Raw genomic sequence first — 25,314 nt, 5'->3', positions numbered from 1 at the left:
TTTTGTGAGGATGCAACTGGATTTGATGACTGTCCCAGATTATATCCAACTGAGGAGTGGGTGTCTTTGCACCTGGTGCAGGGTACGTAGCTTAACAATACATATCATTACATTATTTACAGCTCATTTTATTTTATTCATCGCCAGGCTGCAGGTTAACTCTTCGCGCGCCGCGGGAGAGCCCGGCTTCCGGCTCCAGCACCAGGATTACTGTATATTTTATGATGGCGGAGGAGAACATCATAAAACGGCATTGTATTTCTAAATAGGGAAACATGTTCATTACAACAGGGATCAGAATCAGAGCTGCCTAATTCCTCTCCCAGGAAATCTGCTTCATAATTACATTCCTTACGACAGTGCACTTGTACTTCTGCTGATAACACAGGTTGTGAAAGCTGCTCTGCACCGTCCTCAATTAATGCACTGTCTTTTTAACTTCTTTTATTAGACTGCCTCTTGCTCCTGGGGGACTTAATGTCAAGCTGCTGGCAGTCTAAAGGCCCGTGGGGCATCGATTTTATGCAGTGTCAGCCCTGTCTTTAGTGCACTGGTGAATACGAGATTATGTGACCCCCTCCATTAAATGCTGAGTCAGCTCCTCAAATTCCATGACAACATAGAACAAAGTAGGGCACACAGCTGAGAAAAGGAAGGCTGTATTTTACCCTGGGCGCTGAATATGATTTTGTGAATGGGCCAGACCAAGCTGCGTTCAGGTCACGGCGTAAAGTGTGCGGCGGCCGAGGTGACAACAGAGGCGGCCGTGAATGAAAAGAATATGGAAATAAAGAGTGATCCCAGCAAGACGATTCTAGATTCCTAATCTTTTAAAGCACCTACCAATGTCTGCGCTGTTAAATTAATCAGCCTCAAAATTATCAGCAATTTAGCTGCATTTTGTTCATAATTAGCTTGATAAATTAGCATCTGCAATGGAAAAAAAAAAAACCTGACATCTTTTTCTCGGATTCACAAAATGGTGCTTTCTTAGCAAATGATCCTTTCAATCAACATGTGGCAAATACAAAAACAAGGCTCGTCAGGCAGGGAAAATATATGTATTAATATACATGATGAATGGATAATATTTACCGGCAAGATTGCTTTCACGCAATGAAAATTGCAAATCACCTTACCTGGGAAAGGCTTGAAGACAACTGCAGATTCATACTGCGCTTTCCCCATTTAGTACCGCAACACCGGGAAGGACACAGAAATGTTCATAGTCTTCAAGGTAATTAATAAAAGTTTGTTGTACTTACCTGCAGTTTACTCATTAGGAAAATTTAAAGACACTTTGAAGTTTCCTAAAAGTGAGTTTTTTTTCTTTTAAAACCTCTTTAACCTAATTGCCCTTCCTAAAATGCTGCATCTCCGCCGCTGACAAAGCCATAAATCACCCTTAAATTACATGGGGGACATCGCAAGGCTCCTTCCGCATAGAGGCAAAGATTTCAGCTGCAGCTCTGCCTCTACATGCGTCTATCAGTGCGGATCGCTGCCTCTCCCCACCGTTCTCAAACTTCCTAAACTGAGAGGGGCGGGGGAAAGGCGGAGATACGCGCTGATAGACGCGCATGTAGGCAGAGCTCTGCCTCCTCCAGCAGCAAAATCCACGACCAAGAAAGTCGTTGTAATGATCTGCTCTGCTGTCTGCACAGACAGACAGCTTTTTGACCATTTTGTAGGTTTAGTGCTGCAGGTCCCTGGAAAGGAGACCTGTCTTCACTCTGCAACTTGCTGAGTTGCTGCTCTGGTGAGGAACTTGCATCCACTTGGCATGCAAATTGCTTAGCTGCTTCCTTTGATGGCTTGCAGTATAAATACCATTTCCTCTCAGAATTCCCTGCTGGTCATAAAGGTTTGATCCTGCTAGACTTACCTTGAGTCTCTGCCTTTGCTAATTGTTTGCTAAGAATATCTTAGAGTAATTCCTTGGGGGTGCACTAGCATTCTAGCGTAGTCAGGTTGTAATTATCTGTATTGCATTGTACTGTCTATCTGTTGCGATTGTCTTGTCGCCAGCGGCGGTCGACAGGAAATCGTTCTGTCTGTTGGGATCGCATTCGCCCTAGCGGTAGAGGCAGTGGTTCCTTCTGTACTCTGTCTTAGGGGTGCAAGCCAGAGCAGCGGTTTCTACTGGTTGCTCCATCTCTCTGTCTGTCTGGATCGCATCTGCCCTAGCGGTAGTGGCGGTGGTTCCTTCTGTACTCTGTCTGGGAGTGTAGGCCAGAGCTGCGGTGGCTACTGGTTACTCCTTCTGTCTGTCTTGTCTGGAACGAACGCTTGCTGTAGGCTCGATGAGGTAACCGTTTAGCAAGCGTTCACGTTCTCTATTCATTTTCATGTTACATTGGTTAGTTAGGGTTGGCGCGTTTCGTCTCTGTTGCGCTTCTCGTGCGGAGACCGCGCCATTAGCGTGTTTTGTCGCTGTTGCGCTTCTCGTGCGGCGACCGCGCTTAGCGAGTGCGTTTGTTATTTTCCTTGGCGTTCTGATCATTATTGTTTGCTGTGTCTTTCTTACTACACTTATGCTCTGTCTTTACTCAGTCTTGTGTCGCTGTTGGCAATCGCCATTCTTGCGATTGCATTTCCACTTGGTTTCCGCTGTTGTGTGTTCACCGTCGCCGGGTGGCGACTAGATTGGTGGACACACATACATTCTGTCTCTGTGCTCACTTTCTCTCTACAGGTGCATTGCACCAAAGCTGGGTTCTGTTGATATAAGGAAACAAAGAAAAACATGCACAGGATGGGCTGAAAAAGATCACTGCAGGAGTGCAAATTGCCTAAATACAGGTAGCAGATCCAGTGGGTAGAGAAAAGGGGCTTTGCACATCCCTTGTAAAACTTCACTTTTATTGTAGAAAAATAAAAACAGCATACATTACATCCAGTACAATGTTGAGAGAGGTACTAGGCTGGTGGGGAGGTCGACAGCTGTTTCGCGCCTCTATACACTGTGGCGCATCGTCAGGACAATCACCCCTTGTGTGCTCACCCCTTAAATAAACACTTACCCCATCCATAAGGAGCAGCTGCCAATTATGTTGCAAAAAAGCGCACTATTCGCGCATAGAACGCACTCCAAGTCGTTCTACTGGCCTCTCAAATGGCACTTCCGCCTGGGTGAAGCGCAACCCGGAAGACGCGTACGCGTCATGTCCGGTGTGCGCTGGACGTCAATACATCAGTCCAATGCGTTCCAAAGGACACTTGGAACGCGGAAAAAGAAATTTTTATCCACCAGGGGGCAACTACTCTATCCACTACTGCCATCGTGTGGCCTAGAAAATTAGTGCCACCAAATACATTTCTCAAATGGATGGAAGTTAGGGAGATAATAATGAATATGGCAGCTGCTCCATATATATAATCCCAATTATCAATATATATCCCAATTGTGGGATACTAGGTCCGTCTATGTGGGAATGCGGTGCAAATGTGAACAGGTAAACAAGGTGTAGTAAATTACAAACATCTGTCATTAAATACTCACAGACCCACAGAGACGGACCGTTAAATCGGGATCCATAGCCATTTCTGGAAATGAATAAAAAGATTAATGGAAGGATCATAAAGATTATACAGGTTGCAAAAAGGGGTAGACAACATACTAAAATGAGTACTTATAGAAATTTAAAATATTATTAAAATACAAACACTTGTTCAGATAAATACTGCTAAATTGTTTTTTTCATTCAATACTAAAGGTCCTACCGCATCAAAATATGATATCCAGAAGCTCTCCCTCTGTAGAAGCCTACGGTGCCAGTCTCCACCCCTTCTATCCCGTTTGACTTGTTCTAAGCCTAAAAATCTCAATTTGGTCACATCACTATTGTGGGCTGTTCGCATGTGCTCGATCACTTTGGGGCAACCTTCCCCACTATGGACCGACCGGCAATGGGCCTGATAACGGTCCTTGAGCATATTCGTAGTTTCGCCAACGTAAATTCTCTGGCATGGGCATACAAGGGCATAAATTAGACCTTTAGTTCTGCAGTTGATAAATTGTTTTATCCTGCATGTCCTTCCGAAATGTGTAAAGATATTCCCCAACTCTAAAAAGTTACAGCAGGAACATCTCTGGCATTTAAAATTGCCCCTTGGGCGATTGGAGCCTAGCCAAGATTGAGACTGAGGGCTGGTGAATTCACTGTGTGATAATTTATCTTTCAAATTAGGGACCCGCTTATAAGAAACACAAGGACTTAATGTATTCTTTGAACTCAATAATTTATCCTGTTGAATAATCCACCAGTTCTTTCCTATTCATATGTTTGATATGTTGAAACATTGGCGAATAGGAAAAGTGCATAAAAAACCTATCTCGGGTACAATTTTGATTCCTTTCCCTCCTTGGTTGTAATAAGGAGGCCCTATCTTTACCCGCTGCCCGTGAGAATGCTGGGTTCTGTTGTTTTATACGCTTGTGGAGGACTTCCGCACTGTCAGCGCTGACCACGGAGATAATTCCACAATCGTTACAGTCGTGGATTTTGCGGGGGTAATTAGGGGTGATTTATGGCTTTGTCAGCGGTGGGGATGCGGTGTTTTAGGAGGGGCAATTAGGTTAAAGAGGTTTTTAAAGTAAAAACCTCGTTTTTAGGAGACTTCAGAGTCTCTTTAAAGTCTACTGATGGTCAATGACCTTTTACACGCCCGTTTCTAGGGCCGTGCGGCCCGTGCCTCCGCCTGGGGCGCTGTTGGGAAGTGGGCGCTGAAATGGAGGGGGGAGCCGGAGCCGCGGGGAGGGCAGCCCGACCTCTCCCTCCCTCTCCTGGGCCACCCTCCGTGCTCCCCCCTCAGATGCAGAGCGCAGCAGCAGCCAGGGAGGGAGCGCTCTATACAACATACCTCCCTGCGTTCCAAGCGCTGCTCTCTCGCCGCCGGTCTCTTCCTCTCTGCCTATACGATGATACACACGCTGGTTCTGGCTACAGGAACCAGCGTGTGTATCATCGTATAGGCAGAGAGGAAGAGACCAGCGGCGAGAGAGCAGCGCTTGGAACGCAGGGAGGTATGTTGTATACAGCGCTCCCTCCCTGGCTGCTGCTGCGCTCTGCATCTGAGGGGGGAGCACGGAGGGCGGCCCAGGAAAGGGAGGGAGAGGTCGGGCTGCCCTCCCCGCGGCTCCGGCTCCCCCCTCCATTATAGGGGACAGCTACCTATCTAATCTACCCTGGGGGGCACCTAACTAATTTAACCTACACTGGGGGGCAGCTACCTAATCTAACCTACGCTGGGGGTCAGCTACCTATCTAACCTATACTGGGGGGAACCTACCTAATCTAACCTACACTGGGGGGCACCTACCTAATCTAACCTACCCTGGGGGGCACCTACCTAATCTAACCTATACTGGGGGGCAGCTACCTAATCTAACCTACGCTGGGGGGCACCTACCTAATCTAACCTACACTGGAGGGCAGCTACCTAATCTAACCTATGCTGGGGGGCAGCTACCTATCTAATTTATACTGGGGGGCACCTACCTAATCTAACCTACACTGGGGGCACCTACCTAATCTAACCTACCCTGGGGGGCACCTACCTAATCTAACCTATACTGGGGGGCAGCTACCTAATCTAACCTACGCTGGGGGGCACCTACCTATCTAACCTACACTGGGGGGCACCTACCTAATCTAACCTATGATGGGGGGCAGCTACCTAATCTAACCTACCCTGGGGGGCACCTACCTAATCTAACCTACGCTGGGGGCACCTACCTAATCTAACCTACACTGGGGGTCACCTACGTAATCTAACTTACCCTGGGGGGCACCTACCTAATCTAACCTATACTGGGGGGCAGCTACCTAATCTAACCTACGCTGGGGGGCAGCTACCTATCTAACCTATACTGGGGGGCACCTATCTAATCTAACCTACACTGGGGGGCACCTACTTAATCTAACCTACGCTGGGGGGCAGCTACCTAATCAAACCTATACTGGGGGGCAGCTACCTAATCTAACCTATACTGGGGGGCAGCTAACTAATCTAACCTATACTGGGGGGCAGCTACCTAATCTAACCTATACTGGGGGGCACCTACCTAATGTAACCTATACTGGGGGGCAGCTACCCATCTAACCTATACTGGGGGTACCTACCTATCTAACCTATGCTGGGGGTAACTGTTCTGGCTACCTATATTAGAGGCACCCACCTAGCTAACCTGTACTGGGGCACCTACCTATCTAACCTATACTGGCGGGAACCTACCTAATCTAACCTACACTGGGGGGCACCTACCTAATCTAACCTACCCTGGGGGGCACCTACCTAATCTAACCTATACTGGGGGGCAGCTACCTAATCTAACCTACGCTGGGGGGCACCTACCTATCTAACCTACACTGGGGGGCACCTACCTAATCTAACCTATGCTGGGGGGCAGCTACCTAATCTAACCTACCCTGGGGGGCACCTACCTAATCTAACCTACGCTGGGGGGCACCTACCTAATCTAACCTACACTGGGGGGCACCTACGTAATCTAACCTACCCTGGGGGGCACCTACCTAATCTAACCTATACTGGGGGGCAGCTACCTAATCTAACCTATGCTGGGGGCAGCTACCTATCTAACCTATACTGGGGGGCACCTATCTAATCTAACCTACACTGGGGGGCACCTACTTAATCTAACCTACGCTGGGGGGCAGCTACCTAATCTAACCTATACTGGGGGGCAGCTACCTAATCTAACCTATACTGGGGGGCAGCTAACTAATCTAACCTATACTGGGGGGCAGCTACCTAATCTAACCTATACTGGGGGGCACCTACCTAATCTAACCTATACTGGGGGGCAGCTACCCATCTAACCTATACTGGGGGCACCTACCTATCTAACCTATGCTGGGGGTAACTATTCTGGCTACCTATATTAGAGGCACCCACCTAGCTAACCTGTACTGGGGCACCTACCTATCTAACTTATACTGGGGGCGCCTGCCTATCTAACCTATACTGGGGGCAACTATACTGGCTACCTATACTGGAGGCTCCTACCTGGCTAACCTATAACCTATAGCGGGGGCAACTATACTGGCTCACCTATGCCTGGCTACCTATACTGGGGCACCTATTCTTGGCTACCTATACTGGGGGGACCTATACTAAGAGCAACTAGACCTGCCTAACCTATACTGCGGGCACCCATACCTTGCTTTGGGGGGGGGGGCGCAATTTTTACACACTTGCCCTGGGTGCATTTTAGCCTAGAAACTGCACTGACCTTTTAGAAAAACTGAAGTCAAAATGTCTCTTTTGCTCCAACACATCTGCACTCTTATAACTAACTACTAAGAAAATGATTTACAAAGATTACTTTCACTTTCCCAGGGAGCCAACAGGAAGTAGTGCTACACTTTGTTCTCCCCACTGTCAGGAAATATTCCTTTTATGTAGGACCAGCAGAATAGATAAGATTATTTTAATGGCAATGAAAGCAGGAGTGGGTGTAACAATAGCTCCTTCAAGCCCTATGATTGCAGAGGGACCCGGGAACTTTGGGGGCCCCTCCTCCTCCCATCTGCATGCAGAGTAGCACAGGGAGCATTATATTTACCTGCCTCCACTGCCATGAATCTCAGTGCATCACACCAACAGCATTCTCTGCTGCACTTTACCGAGCTCACTATCACTTGACTCGCATTGGTCATGTGATAGGGAGCCAGTTAATGGCAGCAGAGAGAGTGTGCTGTGATGCACGGAGGAGACCTGCTGTACTGGAAGCAGGTAATATTACACACGCTACTCTTCATGGTGGGAGGGGGTGGCAGGGATGTTTGTTTACCAGCTGCCTACCTGGTCCCTTGGGGGAGGGAGATTATAGGCCTGAGCAGCTCCATGAAATCTTTTTTGCAGGGGTACATGGTAGTTATGCCCCTGAAAGCAGAGATTTTATACTGATCCTGAGTAGAAGATTGCATTTGTGTTTCTGTACTCTCTTTAAAGCACACCTGAACTAGATGGATTTTTACATTCCTAGGGGTCCTTTCAGCCTCCCATAGTGTGAGAGCATGATCGTGGGTACGCATGAACGTGACTGCACTTGTGCAGAAGGTACAACTGGTGCTCCAGCTGCAGATATTTCAAAGCTGACAGCAGAAGAACAGAGAGGACCGAAAGGTTGCCAAGAGCCCTGACACACTACAGGGTGCTGAAAGAAGCCCCAGGTAAGTTCAAATCAACTGTTTAGTGCTGGTTCAGGTGTGCCTTAACTGAACTGAACAGGAGGTACTGAAACATGGGGGAAATGTTTTTTTTTCTGTCCGTTCACAAATGAAATTATTGCTGCATGTATTTATCCTCACTGTAATTCCACTTTAAAGGGAACCGGAGGTGAGGGAAATATGTTTATTTCCTTTTAAACAATGCATATTGCCTGGCTGTCCGTCTCATCCTCTGCCTTTACTACTTATCATATACCCTGAACAAGCATGCAGACCAGATGCCTATGCCTATGACAAATATGAAAAGATTAGCTGCATGCTTTTCTCAGGTGTGTGATTTAGACCCTACTGACCAGAAAGATCAGCAGGACTGCCAGGTAACTGGTACTGTTTACAAATACATAAATATGGACACCTCCAAAGGTCTCTCACCTCCGGATCCTTTAAAGCTAAAATCTAGACATAAATAGTATAAAAATTTGGAAAAGGTGTGTAAAAGTATCACTGAGATATTTCTGACCTTACAAGGCCTGGAAGTATTGGTAAAGGCACAGAGAGGCTGCCATATCAAGACTTCTACAAAGAATAAGAAACAAATATAGTGCAGTTTCCTAGAGCAACAAATCCGACTCAGTTTTTAATTTACCAACTTAATTCTGATAGCTTGTTCCAGGAAAGAACTCCATCGTTAATTTTCTTTGTACCCATCTTGATAATTCCACATGGAGAGTGTTGTTACTTCTCCGCTACTGTATGCTTGGTCAGACCTTGTTTTTGATCCTAGGACCAAGTTATAAATGATTTGCTGAATATGAGTGTTCACCATGTAGATATAAGATTGATGGATCAGGGAACGCCCGCTGTCATGGGATGTTGCTGCCTGGATCCATCTTCCTGTGTTGCTACAGTAAGTATTCAGTGACAAAGTTTATTAATAGTACCCCAGATTCCTCTACATCTGTTTCACTTCCTCATTTCTCAGGGCAAATGCAATATACAGTAAGATCCCCTACTGATTTTGCACGTTTGTCCTCTGACCAAGAAATGACCAGTCTATTATTGTAATGGTAGTGTGAGAATCCGCTCAGCTGCCTGCGCAGGCAGGCAGACTTTTGACCATTGTTTAGGTTTGCATGCTGCAGGACTCTGGAACAGAGACCTGTCTTTCCATTGCAAGTTCTGGTCTGTTCTCTTGCTGGGAATTTGCATACATTCGTTATGCAAATCCCCTACCTGCCTTCTTTGATGACTGGCACTATAAGAGCTTTATGTTTCCCAGAAGGCTTTGCTGGTCATTTCCCTTCCATGGTCTGTTCCTGATGGACACTGCTGGAGTGTCAGCCATTGCTATCTAGTATAGTTAATTCCTGGGGGTTGCTTTAGGCTCCCCTTCTAGCCCAGTCAGGTTGTATTATCTGTATTGCCTGTTCTGTCTTGTCTTGCCTGTTGCCATTGTCCTGTCCCAACGGTGGTCGACAGGAAATGGTTCTGATCTCTGTTCTTGGAGTATAGCTGGTGCAGCGGTTGCTACCAGCTATCTCTTCTGTTCTGTCTTCTGGGATCGCGCTAGCTACTTTTCGCTAGCGCTGGGGATCCTTCTGCTCTGTCTTCTGGGATCGCGCTAGCTACTTTTCGCTAGCGCTGGGGATCCTTCTGTTCTGTCTTCTGGGATCGCGCTAGCTACTTTTCGCTAGCACTGGGGATCCTTCTGTTCTGTCTTCTGGGATCGCGCTAGCCACTTTTCGCTAGCGCTGGGGATCCTTCTGTTCTGCTACTCTGTACCTGGATCGCGCTAGCCACTTTTCGCTAGTGCTGTGGATCCTATCTCTCGCTTGTCCCTGTTTTCGTGTGTCTGTCTTGTCTGCTACGCTTGCTGGAGGCTCGGTGAGGTAACCGTTAAGCAAGCGCTCGCGTCCTCTGTTTCATGTTTGTCTGTTAATGGTTAGTTAGGCGTGCTTGTCTCTATTGTGCTTATCACGTGGAGATCGCGCATAACCGCGTGCACTGTTGTGAATTAGTGCGGTGTTCGCGGTTAGCTAGCGTTTGTTATTTTCCGTATCTCCTTATTGTATTATTTGCTGTGCCTTTGCTACCCTCGTATTCTATTCTGATCTGCCTTGTGTCACGTCTGGCGATCGCACCTCTCGCGATCGCGTTCCTGTTTCATATCTGCTGTTGTGTGTGCACTGTCGCGGGGTGGCGACTGGATTGGCGCACACACATACAACCTGTCCCTTTGCTCGCTCTCATTCGCAATCGCCTCTCTTGCGATTGCGTTCTGCGCTTCGTACAATTCCTGTCTGGCACTTGTGGAGGTACAGAGGATTGGTTCCTCTGCACTCCCCAGCGCCATCTGCCGACAGGAATTTCCCTCTACAGGTGCGTAGCACCTTTTGCTGGGTGCCTGCAAATATACGCTTGTGGAGGATTTCCGCCGTGTCAGCGCACACGTTGTGCGCTGATCAAGGAGAAAGTTCCACAATCGTTACAGGTAGGTTTATTGTAGCTGTGAGAAACAGAATAACATCAAAAGAACCCTCAAAGAACCCCCAAAAACCTAGTGTCTTAAAGTCAGTGCTTGATGTGCATTGTAATGAGTGAAAACAATATTTTATACCCTATCAAAACATGTACTTGGTGGCAAAACCCTTGGCCCTTGGTGGCAATCACAGACATCAGACGTTTCTTGTAGATGGCCCCCGAGCTTGCACACATCTCAGGAGGACAACCAATCAGATCATTTGCAGTTGAATTCCTGTCTTTACAAGGAATAGTGTATTTTAAGTTATGTGCAGTGTTTTAGTTATGTGAAATATTTTTTTCTTATTTATTTAGTTTAGTACTTGAAAAAAAGGTTTTAAAATACTGTAATCTTTACTTTAGATATAAAGTAAAGATTAGGATATAAAAGGAAAATACAGTAAAACCTTAGATTGAGAGTAAGAGCGCTTTGCAATACAAGCAAATTTTTTTGTGAAATTTTTACTTGATATACAAACAACATCTTGATATACAAGCAAAAAAGGATACATGTGTTGCGTCATCACAACTGAACCGATAGTTCTTTTCCCTTTGGCACTACAGAATTGTACTTGATTGTACATAAAATATCGCCGCTTAAAAGGGCTAACACTTCAAGATATCAGAGATAACCTTAGCTTTCATGAATTGACTGAATCCAGTTTGGACCCTGATACTCTGTTGTTTAAATACAACAAATGTGTGTCCACCACCTTTGAGACCATTGCTCCTCTGTGCACCAAATATCTTACTCCACACCATCATGCACAGTGGTTTGATAACGCCATAAAAGAGTTGAAAAGACAAGGCCGAAAACTTGAGAGACTGTGGCGCAAATCTCAGTCCCCAGAAGACAAACATGCCTTAATCCTCCACTTGAAGAACTACCAAAAGGTAATCACGGAAAAAAAATCATCCTTTCTATCACAAGAGATTGCAAATGCAGTTAACAAACCAGCCCAACTGTTCCGCACAGTGGAAAAACTCTGCAACCCGGCATGTCAAAAACTTAATATCGAGTCTTCAAAGGACCTCTGTGACCAATTTGCCCATTTATTCACAGACAAAGTCTCCGCTATAAGGTCCGCCATCCAACTTACAGCATCTGAGCCTAATATAGAGCCGAAAACCATTAGCAGAGACAATATAACACCTTGGTCAAACTTCAAAGAAATTGATGAAGAAGTCACATCAAGCATCCTCCTTCACCTCCGCCTAACTACCTGTGACCTGGATCCTGGCCCAACACAGTTCATGTTGAACTGCCCCGACCTGTTCGTACCGGTATTCCTCAAAATTGTTAACTGTTCCTTACAATCAGGGATATTTCCTGCTTTACTGAAGGAAGCAATCATCAGGCCTCTCCTCAAAAAACCCTCCCTGGACCCTGATGCAATGACCAGCTACAGACCTGTCTCTAACCTCCCCTTTCTGGGCAAGCTAATTGAAAAAGCTGTCTACCTCCAGCTAGAAGCCAAAATCCTACAAAACAACAGTTATGACCCATTCCAGTCTGGCTTCAGGAAACACCACAGCACTGAAACTGCCCTCATCCAAATATGCAACCTGCTCATGGCAAGAGACAGAGGAGAGTGCTCGATCCTCATACTGCTAGACCTTTCTGCAGCCTTTGATACAGTTGACCATGACATCTTGATAAACAGGCTACAGGAATACTGCGGCATTGATGGCATAGTTCTTCAGTGGTTCCAATCCTTCTTGAGTGGCAGAACCCACAAAGTATCTATGGGGCCCTTTCTGTCTACCCCTGTATCACTTAAATATGGGGTGCCCCAGGGCTCAATCCTCTCTCCCCTGCTTTTCACGATTTACATGATACCGCTTGGAAAACGAATCCAAAAACATGGCCTGACATACCACTACTATGCAGACGACACCCAACTATATATTTCCTTCAAGCCTGGTGTGACAGACCCAACTCGAACTATAAACGCTTGCTTACGTTAACTACAGCAATGGATGAATGACAACTGGCTGAAACTAAATCCAGACAAAACTGAAGTCCTTCTGATTGGAGGGCAGAGCATGATAACAAAACAACTTAACTTGCAGTCTTCACCACTGGGAATAGGAGGCACGGATCTACGCAGCTCTAATTATGTGCATAGCCTGGGAGTTCTAATTGATGGGGACTTCAACTTCAGAACTCAAATCTCTGCTGTGGTGAAATCATCCTATTTTCACCTGAAGAACATTGCAAAAATCAAGCACCTCATCCCCCCAAAAGATCTGCCAACCTTAGTCCATGCCTTCATCACATCCCGACTGGACTACTGTAATGCTCTCTACACTGGCCTTCCAAAAAAGGTCTTGTACCGCCTACAGCTGATACAGAATACTGCTGCCAGACTGCTAACAAACCAACCCCGTCACTGCCACATAACGCCAGTCCTGCACTCTCTTCACTGGCTACCTATAGAATGGAGGGTCCTATTCAAGATCGGCCTACTGACATTTCAATCCCTGAATAATCTAGGTCCTGAATACATGAAAGATATGTTGCAGCTGCGTAGCAATCCCCGCATTTTCAGATCCACAGGTTCTAATAATCTAGTCATACCCAGAGTCCATTTGGAAACTTTTGGTCCCAGAGCCTTCTGTCATGCTGTCCCTATGTTTTGGAACTCCTTACCTCAACAGATCAGGACAGCTCCATCACTGGACGTGATTAAATCCAGACTGAAAACCCACCTGTTCAGTTTGGCATTTGCAGAAATATAACTTTTGTTGTGTGAACACTTCATCCTACTACCAATTACTGAATCTGAGAGAGCCTAAGCGCTTTGAGTCCTATTGGAGAAAAGCGCTATAGAAATGTTATTGTATTGTATTGTATTGCATTGTATAATCTGAGTGTAGAGACTGTGCAAAGTCACATTTCCATGAAATCCTCAAAAGTACCGTATTTTTCGGACTATAAGACGCACTTTTTCTCCCCCAAAAGAGGGGAGGAAAAGTCAGTGCGTCTTATAGTCCGAATAATACATTTGGACCTGCGCCTCAGTCCCCCTGTGCTCCAGTCTTCTATCCCCCCAGAAGAATGTATTAAATACATACATATATACTGTTATCCCTGTGTTCCCTTGTGTCCTCCGTGTCTCTAATCCCCATGTTGTCCGGTCCGTCATCCCATCCAATGTGTTAAATGAATCCTGTATTAGCAGCTGCACCACTCCCATCATTGAAGTCGCTGCGGAACTAGAAAGCGCGTGTTGTATTTGCAGCCTGTGTTCCCTTGTGTCCAATCTCCATGTCCTTTACTGTCCGGTCCGTCATCCCATCCATTGTGTTAAATTAATCCTGTATTAGAAGCCGGTGCGGTGCGATCGCATCATTGAAGTCGCCGCCAGCCGAACTAGGAAGTGCTTGCCAGCCAAGAACCAATCACGCACGGGGGCATTGCCACAGACAGCCAATGGCGCTGCTTACTGCTCCTGACTCCTTCCCTGATAGGAGCCAGTAGTCCTGCGGGCGGGACCAATGCCTCCATTCAGGGAAGGAGTCAGGAGCAGTAAGCAGCGTCATTGGCTGTCTGTGGCAACGCCCCCGTGCGTGATTGGTTCTTGGCTGGCAAGCACTTCCTAGTTCTGCCTGCAGCGACTTCAATAATGTGATCGCACCGCAGCGGCTTCTAATACAGGATTAATTTAACACAATGGATGGGATGACGGACCGGACAGTGAAGGACATGGAGATTGGACACAAGGGAACACAGGCTGCGAATACAACACTACAGTAGACTCCTCAGAAAAGTATGTACAAGTGTCCCACGTTGTTATTATCGTCCCCTTCAGCCACTGACCAAACTGATCACTCCTGAATGCGTCATGAGCTGCACGGCTTCTGATACAGCTAATTTAACACACAGGATGACACCAGACAAAGAACAAATGACATGGTGGATTGGAGACATGGGGACAGGAGCTAGAAGACACAGGGGAGGATACAGGGAGATATAGGACTGGGGGACAGGACACACAGGGATGGAGATACCAAAGGACATGGGGAGGACAGAGGATAGGACACTGAGACTGAGGACACCGGGGGACAGTGGGCACAGGAGGACAGAACAGAGGACACAGGGGGATGAAAACTCTAGAGGACACAGGGAGACAGTGGGCACAGGAAGACAGAACAGAGGACACAGGGGTTGGAAATTCCAGAGGACACAGGGACAGTGGGCACAGGAGGACAGGGCGGAGGACACGGGGATGGAGACACCAGAGGACACCGTGACTGAGGACACAGGGGGATGGAGACGCCAGAGGTCACTGGGACAGTGGACACAGGAGGACAGGACACCAGGACAGAGGACACAGGGGAACAGTGGGCACAGCAGGACAATACACTGGGACAGAGGGCTCAGGGGGATAGGGATGCCAGAGAACACTGGGGACAGTGGATACAGGAGGACAGAGGATAGTACACTGGGACTGAGGACATGGGGACAGTGGACACAGGTAAACAGGGGACACTGGGGTACATAGGGAGGTAATAAGAGGTATAAGAAAGGTACAAGGAGGACATAATAATTGGGGGGGAAGGTCCATAGGACGCCCCTGCACCATGGATGCTCCAGGTTTAGTATATATATTTTTTTCCTGGTTTTTGTCCTCTAAACCTGGGTGCGTCTTATAGTCCGGAGCGTCTTATAGTCCGAAAAATACGGTAACTGTCATTGGATAAGTTCCTTGTTGATGGCAATGATTCTGTTAGTTATAATGAAAGTCTTGTTTACATTTTTATTTTATACTATTTTACCATAATGGATTGTGGAACAAATCAACTGGGTTTCCACTAATTCTTATACGGAAATTTGCTTTGATATAAGAGTGCTTTGGATTACAAGCATGTTTCCGGAACAAATTATGCTCGGAATCCAAAGGTTCCACTGTAGTAAAAATTTCAAGTACCTTAAAAACTGCAGTGAAGTAAATTTAAAAAGGTTTTAGGATAAGCATTGAGGGGTTCTGAGCCAGACAACCACAATAGGTTTTTATGAAAAGTATCAAAAATTTATTTTATTAAACATATATAAAAAGAAAAACATATATATAAGAAGAACACACTATATTTTAAAAAGCAACCAGGTGGCCACCTCGCTCACCTCTTGCACCACAAACTCATACTCAAATTCAAAAATCGCCTCAAAACTGTATGCCAATGCACTTGCTAGCTAGCAAAAAGGCCTGAATATTGCTGACATTAGTCCAGATGCAAAAAATGCAGTTAAATGAAGCAAGCAAGCCAAAAGAAGTCCAGCAATTGTTGGTTAGTATAATATTTTTCTACGAACAGAAAAAAAGGCTTCAATGAGTATGGTATTTATAAGCAAATAATTAAAGAAATCTGTCTCCAAGAGTAGCATAAGCAGCAAAGTCTTTCAGCATAGGTGGGTCATCAAGCAAGTCAAAGCCAGTTGCATATACACTGTAGCAAATAAGCTATATAGGTAAGTTGGTATAAGCGCCCGTCAAAGGCGTCAGATGTAGCAAACGTCAGAGTAAACATCAGCTGTGCTTAGATGATATATGTTACCCATCCTGTGCTCTCTGCTCGACATCGGATCCAGTCATAGGTGACTACCGTCCAGAGGATAGACAATGATGGAGTCCTTACAAGAGGAGATGCAGTCCTCGGTCGGTGGATCCGGCTTGCAAAGTCCTGTAGCTAGCTGGAGATAGAACAGTTTGATGGTGTCCACTGTGCTGCGATAAGGAGGCAGAGAGACGAGAGGTGGCTCGTGGTTGATCACGCCGGAGAACCCGACATGTTTCGCTGGCTAGCGGCCAGCTTTCTCAAGGGAGGCGTGGCTAACTTGCGTCACACTTGTGGTTAGAGTTTTTATAGGGCCAGGCTCCGGAACCAAAGGGTGACGTGCGCATCACAGCGTACCGCCCACCGAACGCGTCCCAGTCAGGCCGAGGGAACCACAGACACCCGCAGGCTGAAACTGGAGAGCAGACAGTGGAGGACGCATCCGATCCCACCCTGCAACTTCCGCCCGGTGGAGCGCAGGAAGAACAAAAACCTGCGCTCACAACATGGAGGAAGGGGGGAGGATCTGTGAAGCGCACCCAAACGAAACCGGAAACTGAATAACATCTCCGCAGAGCACAGCGTAAAGGTAATTCTAATAATTAAAATAAATCCTAATAGAGCATAGACTATTTATAACGCTGCTTCATGCACACATATATATAACCCCACATGCATAAACTCATACAAAAAATGGGGAGACCATAACAAATGTCACCCTTAGCAGCATGAAACCTTGCTGTCATAGTTGGTTAAAGGGAACAATATATATGCTTAAAGTCCCCATATGCACATGTGGAGGGTAATGTATGGATATAAGTGTAGTCATACACAATTCTTTATATAGAAAACAGGGGGGAAGCAGTAGTCGGCATGTAAAGAACCACCCACGCTGAAACGTGGATGGACAGTGGGACACCTCAGCAGCCAGCAAGGAGAAAAGGAGTCCCGCAGGACAAATTATACAGGCAGGAAGGACGAAAACCCAAGGGATTCATTTAGGCCAGGTGGAGTTGTCGCCCGCAAATCATAGATCCATCTGGCCTCTCTCTGTAGCAGAAGGCGGTCAAAATTACCGCCCCTAATATTGCTATGTACACGATCCAATCCAATAAAGCGGATCTGGTCGGTCCTGCCGCCGTGGGAGGACTTGAAGTGCCGAGCCACCGGAGTCATGACAGAAAGGTCCTTTTTCTTTTTACTCCGGATACTGGTGATGTGTTCACCGATCCGGGAGCGTAATTCACGCTTAGTTTTTCCTACATAAAACGCCCCACAGGGGCAAATCAAAAGATATACCACCAAGGTGGTCTCGCAGTTAACAAAATGCGTCAATGACCAATTTCTGCCATCCGGTAGCTCGACATCCCTCCCCACCCACATATATCGGCAGACCGAACAGCCTCCGCATGTATATGTGCCTGTCAACCGACAGTGTTTAGATCCAGGGCCAGAGCCACGAAAATGGCTACTAACCAATGAGTCTCTTAGCGAAGGTGCTTTACGAAAAGTGAGACAGGGTTTGGGGGGTACAATGGAACCCAAAAGGGGATCGTTGCGAAGAATGTGCCAATGTTTTTGTAGAACGTGTGTAATTTCAACGTGTTCAGCGCAAAAGCGTGTTACAAATCTAGACGTATTAGGTTGAGACTGTCTCTGAGGTGACGTCTTGCAAATCAAAGAGTCCCTGCTACAGTGACGTACCCTATCAAAGGCTCTCCTCAGGGATCTGTCACAATAGCCCCTCTCCCTGAATCTTGAGCGGAGTTGACCAGCCTCATGCTGGAATGTTTTCTCCTCTGAGCAATTGCGTCGCAAGCGATAATATTGACCAGTGGGAATGCCCCTGATGGTGTGCCGAGGGTGAAAGCTATCAGCTCTCAAAAGGGAGTTAGTAGCAGTACTCTTCCTATATAATGATGTAGAAATACCACCAGAGGCATCCACTGAAATCTGCAAATCCAGGAAAGGGACACTGGTACAGGAAAAGTCAAAAGTGAATCGCAAATTGCGCTCATTTACGTTCAAAATCTTTACAAAAGCCTCGAGGAGGGATGCGGTACCCGTCCACAATATAAGGATGTCATCTATGTACCTGTGCCACGACAGAATGTGGCACAGGTACATAGAGAGACCGTCACTGGAGAAAATTTCCCTTTCCCACTCCCCCAGGTACAGGTTGGCATACGACGGGGCACACGTGGTACCCATCGCCGCCCCCTGCACCTGGAGGTAGTGGGCTCCCTCAAAAACAAAGTAATTGTTCTTCAACAAGAACTCTAAAAGAGAAACCAAAAACATATTATGTGGGGCAAATTGAATACCGAGTTCACTCAGAAACATCTCAACTGATCCGATACCTCTATCGTGCGGGATGCTAGAGTATAGGGCCTCTACATCGAGGGCCACTAAAATGGTGCCCTGGGGCACCTGCAATCCATTTAAAATCTGTAATAAATGCATAGTATCTCTGGTATATGATGGAAGTGTCTGAACGTGGGGCTGTAGATGTTTGTCCAAATAAATACTAATTTTCTCCGTGAGAGAACCGCAACCGGACACTATAGGGCGCCCAGGTGGTTTAGTTAATTTCTTATGAATCTTAGGTAAAGCGTAAAAAGTTGGTAATACCGGATTCCTGACCTTCAGGAATTCAGCAATATGACCATCCACAACCCCACGTTCCAGAGCAGTGAAGTAAATTTAGCCTAGCACTGTGTGGATAAATAGGGCCTTGTTATCTTAAAGTGAATCCGAAGTGAAAATAAACTGATAAGATAAACAACTGTATTTATCCTACTACTCCTAAAAAAATGCTTTTTTAGATATCCCATGTTTGTATTTTATATTTAAACATTTACAAAGTAGATTGAATTTTTTGTTGTCTCTGCTCAGTAGCAGCCTATTAAATGTCGCAAAATGAAAACACATGAACTATTGACCGTTTTTTTATCTCCCCCTGCTCTCAGAAGTTGTATTCTGCCAGGAAAACTTTTATGGCTGTAATTTGCTTATCAGTAATGTCTATTATATTCCAGACAAGGTACCGACAAGACAGAAGCTGTCACTTCCATGCCTAAAAATTAACTCTTTCAAGCAGCAAAATAAAAAAAGTAAAACGGCCTGGTTATTAATATGTTTTGCACTGTATATACACATATTTATCTCATGTCACAGGCCACCTCAGATACACCTTAAGTCTGGGTAATCTGAAGTCTGGATACTCTGCTTCTGTAATGTTAAAAACTGTTTTACTACAGCAGTAAAGTGCCACACTCTCTTGTGCTCAGAAAACATTTCCAGGTAGAGCATGGGATATTATCCTCTGTTTTCCATGTTTCTAACTAGAATAAATTGGGAAAAATTACTAGTGCTAAGACACTAAACAAATAAAACAAAATTTAGTTTAAGATTTCAATAAGGAAATACTAATACTGATTACTGACAATTGACTACAGATTACAGCTTTGGACATCGATTTTGCTTAGATGACCCACCATTGATTGATCTCCTCTTCTTGACTCATGGCTTTGGACTACAGATTACGGTTTTGGATTTTGACTGTCCTTAGACGCTTTATCACTAATTGATCTCTTGATATTGACCTTTGGATTTGGACAAGGCTTTGAAAAAAATGGAAGAACTGTTTAAACTAAGCAGCCAATATCTCATCACTCAGGCTGATAGAGAGCTTGTTGCCATCCAGCTCTCCAGAAATATTCTGCATTGAATCTCGGGCCCTCTGCGCAGTTCTGTGATTAACATTATCAAAGAAAGTCTGCCCTTCCTCATGCTTAAACTAAAAAGCAGCAGAACATCAATGAGTGAAGCTGCAAAAACCATTCCAGTAACATGCATTCACCACCTGAGGTTAGAGGGGAAACAGGTGGTTTCGGCATGAGGTGCTCAACACCGAGTGACGAAACTAGGTTACTGCTATAGCAGTAATGATATAGTGTGCGGGGCTCGTAAGGATAATTTATGGTTCAGGCAATCTCTGAACCCCAAATTACATCTCCCTCTGAGTTGCTATGACTCAGAGGGGTATGTTAGCAGCAGCAGGGTGAGCTGTTATTTGGCTCACCCTGCACCTAGCTCACTAGTTGTGTACTAATACGTACCCGTTAGAGAGACCCCCCTGGTGGAGGTGATTATGCCTGCCTTTCCAATGGCAAAACAATCAACAACCACTGATTGGGCTAGAGAGAATTGTAGACATCTATTCCAAGCTGAGAAACTGTGACGAAGTATTACAAACAGATGATACGTCAGCATTAAGAAGGCTCATAAACCACCTAAGGAAAAGTATACAGTCACATGACTTACCTCTGGAAGAAATTCATCACATTCAACAATGCATGATGAGATGAACGGCCAGCTGTGACCAGTCTACAAGGTGAAACGTGCACCTAATCATCCAGCTCCTTGTGGTTAAATGGCCAATCCTCCATGTGAACATTCCAGAGACATTACTACTTTATAACCGGCTGGATGTTACAGACATTAGTAAGCTCCCAGCTATATAGACAGGAAGTGCATTTGATTAGCCCAATTCCAAAGCTGCATAAAATTTGCATTAAATTTGCACGAAGACAGAATTATTATTATCTCATTGGCCAACTTTCGAAGTTGACATTCTCCATGTTTTGCATGGAACCACTGCTGTGCAGACACACTAAGGCCACCATCAGGCCTCTGTATCACCATGTCCTGATGATATATAAACTGGCACAGATATAGCAGAAATTCATATACAAACAAAAGGTATCACTACCTTGATATCTCAGGCTGAATGGGGTTAAATGGCAAATGCATTAATAAACAGCACCTTGAAATATCAAAGCACCTGGAAATATCTTCATTCAGCAAACACCACTTATGCCCCATGAATATAATGTATGTTTTCTAGGTCTAGATGTGCCTTTTGACATTTACAACAGGCTGGAAATATACACGGTGATCATATCTGTTAAATACGACATTAAGTTTGCTGGAAAAATAACAGTTCTGTGAGATTAAAAGTTAGCAGAAAATTGTAGGTTAATTTCATTATTCCACTTGATAACAGGGAAGCCTATTTAGGCTAGTTAGATTTTCCATTACATATTATGGCAGGTCTGTATCTCCCTAGAGCATCTACTAGCTGACAGGTGTGAGACTGGAAGGTACCCAGCTCTCCGTTACTGGAGAGATATCATTATAAGGCTCTCCAAGTTTGTTCAGAATCACCGGTCATATAACAAAATTTAATAACATAATGATGAGTCCCAGAGCTTCTGTATTTTTGCTTCACAATTATCGAAAACAACCATTATCCAACCATCTCTGTAAAGTTCTAAGCAAACCTGAAGTGAAAATAATTAAGGCTATTTTCTCTATCATCCTACTATATATTTATAATATATTTCCTGAAATCCCATAGTTTTAATTTATGGTTTAAAGGATAACTAGGCATTCATAAACCATAAAAACAGGGGGAGCAGGCATGTGCAGGAAGCAGTCCCCGTTCTCCTCTGTCCCCCTCCTCTATTATCTTCTAAAGGCCACCAAAGCTATTTCCGGGTCAGCCAGGTCGGTGAGTAGTGCGCAGGCGCTGATCTGGCAGACACGGAAGTAGCTCTTGGGGACCTTTATAAGGTAACAGAGGGGGACAGAAAAGGACGGGGAAGCAGTGGGCATGAGGACTGCTTCCTACACATGACCGTTCCCCCTGTTTTTACGATTTACAAGCGTTCAGGTATCCTTTAAATCTAAAAATCCAAGTATTGTTGTCTCAGGTGACTCATGAGTTTTTTAATGTTTTACAGGTTGAACAATTGTCCCCTGCACGTAGAAATGTTTCTCTGCCAATCAAGAGTTTTATGGCTTGTATTTAGTTATTAGTGAGAGTTAAGGAGCCCATACTTCTAGCGATGTATGGGCAGATTCAACCAAGAGACAAATGTCTCTCTTATCAAATCTGATGAGAAATCTGACAGCTGCCCATATACCACAGGTCGTAACCCGTTCAATTCAGCATGAAATTTTTTGATAATCGGCCTTGTGGGGCACTGTGCCTCCCTAATGTATGTCCCCCCAGTCCGTAAATGTATACATTACCTCTCCGCGGCCTCCGCTTATCCCACGCTGGCTTCCAGGATTCCGTCTCTGCATACACACGTGCCCCACATGGTTTCCTAGTAAGGGCGCACGTGTGTAATGTCACACGCGCGCCCTTACTAGGAAACCATGTGGGGCATGCGTGCATGCAGAGACAGAAGCCAGCGGAGGACAAACAGAGGCAGCGAAGAGGTACTGTATACATTTCAGTGTTCTCCCCAGAATTTTTTTCCAGCCGGGTGGCATGAAAAAGTGGCCGGGTGGGGGGGATGGGGCGGGCGGGGGAGGGGGGGTAAACAAGGGTGTGTGTGTGGAGGATCACAAAAAGTGTCGGTTGGGGCACTTCAATCACCCTGGGTAATACTAGGTGTGGGAGAAGATTGCGCCGAGTGCTACTGGATGTGGAGGTAATACCAATGAAAGCTAGCAGGTGGGGAGGGAGATCTCACCCTTGGTGCAGCTGATGTAGGTGAGAGGTTCATACTAGATGCCTTACACTGTGTTGCTAGTGGATTGAGGGTACATGAGTGGCTGCTGCTAATGGACAGGGAACCATCTCCCTTTGGGTTATATGGGGGGGGGGGAGGGGGTGTCTCGCACTGTGTGATGCTGATGGGGAGGTGCTGGTGGGCAAGGGAATCAGACTATGGAAGAAGGGAAAGTAAAAAATACACACAAAACACTCACAACCCACCCGGCTTGCATAGGCAGAACAGACCCATCAGAGTCCAGGAGAGATTCATTTATGAAGGATTTCAGTCTGGAGACTTTCCCAGTCACAAGCACACATATAGAACGACAAGAGAGCTATGTGCTTCCACAGCCACTGGCTCTCAGTTATATCTGCAGTTTACATTGAGGCTGACTCCAGACAGCATTCCCTCTTTCACCGTGACCTGCCCAGGATCCTCCTGCTATAAATCACAGCCCACCCCACTTCTCCATCCCGCTGTCAGCTCTCCTACGACTCCAGCACGTGTTTCTCCCGTGCTATGAATCACAGATCACCGCACTTCTCTGTCCGCTTTATGCACTGAACTTCGTGCACATAAATTAATATGTTCAGCCGGTGAATGATTGCGCTTTGCCTGCCTCTAGTCTCTGCCCAGCACATCCCTGCACAGCTTACACTTTTACAGTCATGAGCCTCTGCAGTGAGTCGGCAGCTAGCACTATGGTCACACCTCTTACCATACTGAGCCAATCAGTGCAGGACCTCGCCGGGAAGCCCGAGATCTCGCGCACAGAGGGGAAGAAGCACATCCTGACAGCCGGGCACTTGTCAGTGAAGAGTGTGGCTTGCGGTGATTTCATCAGCCGGGCGGTAACTTATCTTACCCGGGCGCTCCGCATTTACGGGCACGAGGACAGAGGCACAGCAGCGGATGCGGCACACAAGGGATATTTACATTAGGGGGACAGCGTCGGGGGTTTCGTCTCGCTCGTCGATCATCAGAAAATTGCACGGCGTTACCGATGCGCACCTGATCGATCAACATCTTGCAGCATGCGCTGTCGAGAATGTGACCAATTTTCATCCCGAAATTGGTCTCATTGTCGGTCGGGCATACACTTGGTGGCACCGATTTTCATCCAATTCGATTATAATAATTGAATTGGATGGTCGATCGGCCGCCAAGTTGCTTGATGTATGGCCACCTTTATGCTGCAGTCCAACTTAAGTCTGACTGATAAAGCCCAGATTCTTAACCATTACAGTGAGAAAAAGGAAACACAGTCTGGTTCTATGTAAGAATAAGACTATACATATACATTTAGCTCATCATGCGATGTATGCAATAAACTGCGTTAAACAGAATTAGGTGCATAAAGTCTTATCGCACGATAAGTAGTGATGATTATAATGTGGAATTACGATTTCACAACATTTTGAATAATTTAGCAATTACAATTGTAAGGGAAAAATCACAATTATGGAAAATTATGCAAAATTTTGTGTAATTAAGACCCTACACAAATTTACCGTAATTATAATCCATAGCGTAAATACGATCATTTTCGGGATGAATTTCAATGTAGAATACACACACAGACTAAAAGCATCCAAAAACCAATCATACACAGGTCCCAGGTTAAACAACCAATCAGGAAAATGTGGGCAGTGCAGTGGTTGTAACCAAGAAGAGCTTGGTGACAGTTCTAGATCCCAAACAAAAGGTAATAGTATATATAGTCATATATAGTAATCTTCACGCTGGGATAAACTTCAGCCAAAGGGAGCAATTTAAAGCTAAACAATTGTGTCACAAGCATGCTGCACTAAAATTGAACCTTCCTGATTAGCTTCCCCAAGGGTAAGGCCAAAAGTATGCAAAGGTATGCACCACTAATAGAAACACATGATACATTAGGACTTCAAACAAGAAAGCCATTAAAGTGATAGCATAAAACATTGAAAAGGGGGAACCTCAAACCTAGAGTCCAAATGAAAGTCAATACATATGACATTTGTCATTTTAATGAGAATTGGTCAGCTAAAAGTTCACACTGCATGGGGGCAAAAAGGCAAACCCACAGGTGAGGAGAAACTCATGAAAATCAGACATAAACATCAAGGAACCAGTTATCCAGGCAAAAAGTGAGAATAGCTCACAGGTGGCTGGCAATCCAACGAGACATCCTACGCAGTAGATGGTGATCAAAGTCACCTCTGCTTGTATGATGTATCCTATCAAATCCCACTAACTTTAAAGATACGCGAAATGACATGTGACATGATGAGCTAGACATGTTTATGTACAGTGCCTAGCACACAAATAACTATGCTGTGTTCCTTTTTTTCTTTCTCTGACTGAAAGAGTTACATATTAGGTAATGGAAGTGGCTGACTCCCCCTTTTTATCTCTTTCTTGGAATTTCTTATGACACTGTAGTCACTTCCTGTCTGAGTCAGGACTGATTCAGCCACTTACATACCTGA

General features: G+C 45.5%; 1 long non-coding RNA gene across 1 annotated transcript; it reads left to right on the top strand.

Annotated features, from left to right (window-relative positions):
• LOC137519709 (uncharacterized) lies at positions 1 to 19,376 on the top strand. The gene is made up of 3 exons (XR_011021087.1): positions 1 to 82; positions 8,012 to 8,198; positions 19,313 to 19,376. It is a non-coding gene; the product is annotated as an uncharacterized lncRNA (long non-coding RNA).
• The last annotated feature ends 5,938 nt before the right edge of the window (positions 19,377 to 25,314 follow it).

This window comes from Hyperolius riggenbachi, chromosome 5 (assembly GCF_040937935.1).
Source record: "Hyperolius riggenbachi isolate aHypRig1 chromosome 5, aHypRig1.pri, whole genome shotgun sequence".
Lineage (NCBI taxonomy): Eukaryota > Metazoa > Chordata > Amphibia > Anura > Hyperoliidae > Hyperolius > Hyperolius riggenbachi.
The sequence above is the reverse complement of the archived record's forward strand: the minus strand, read 5'-3'. Positions and strand labels throughout refer to the sequence as shown.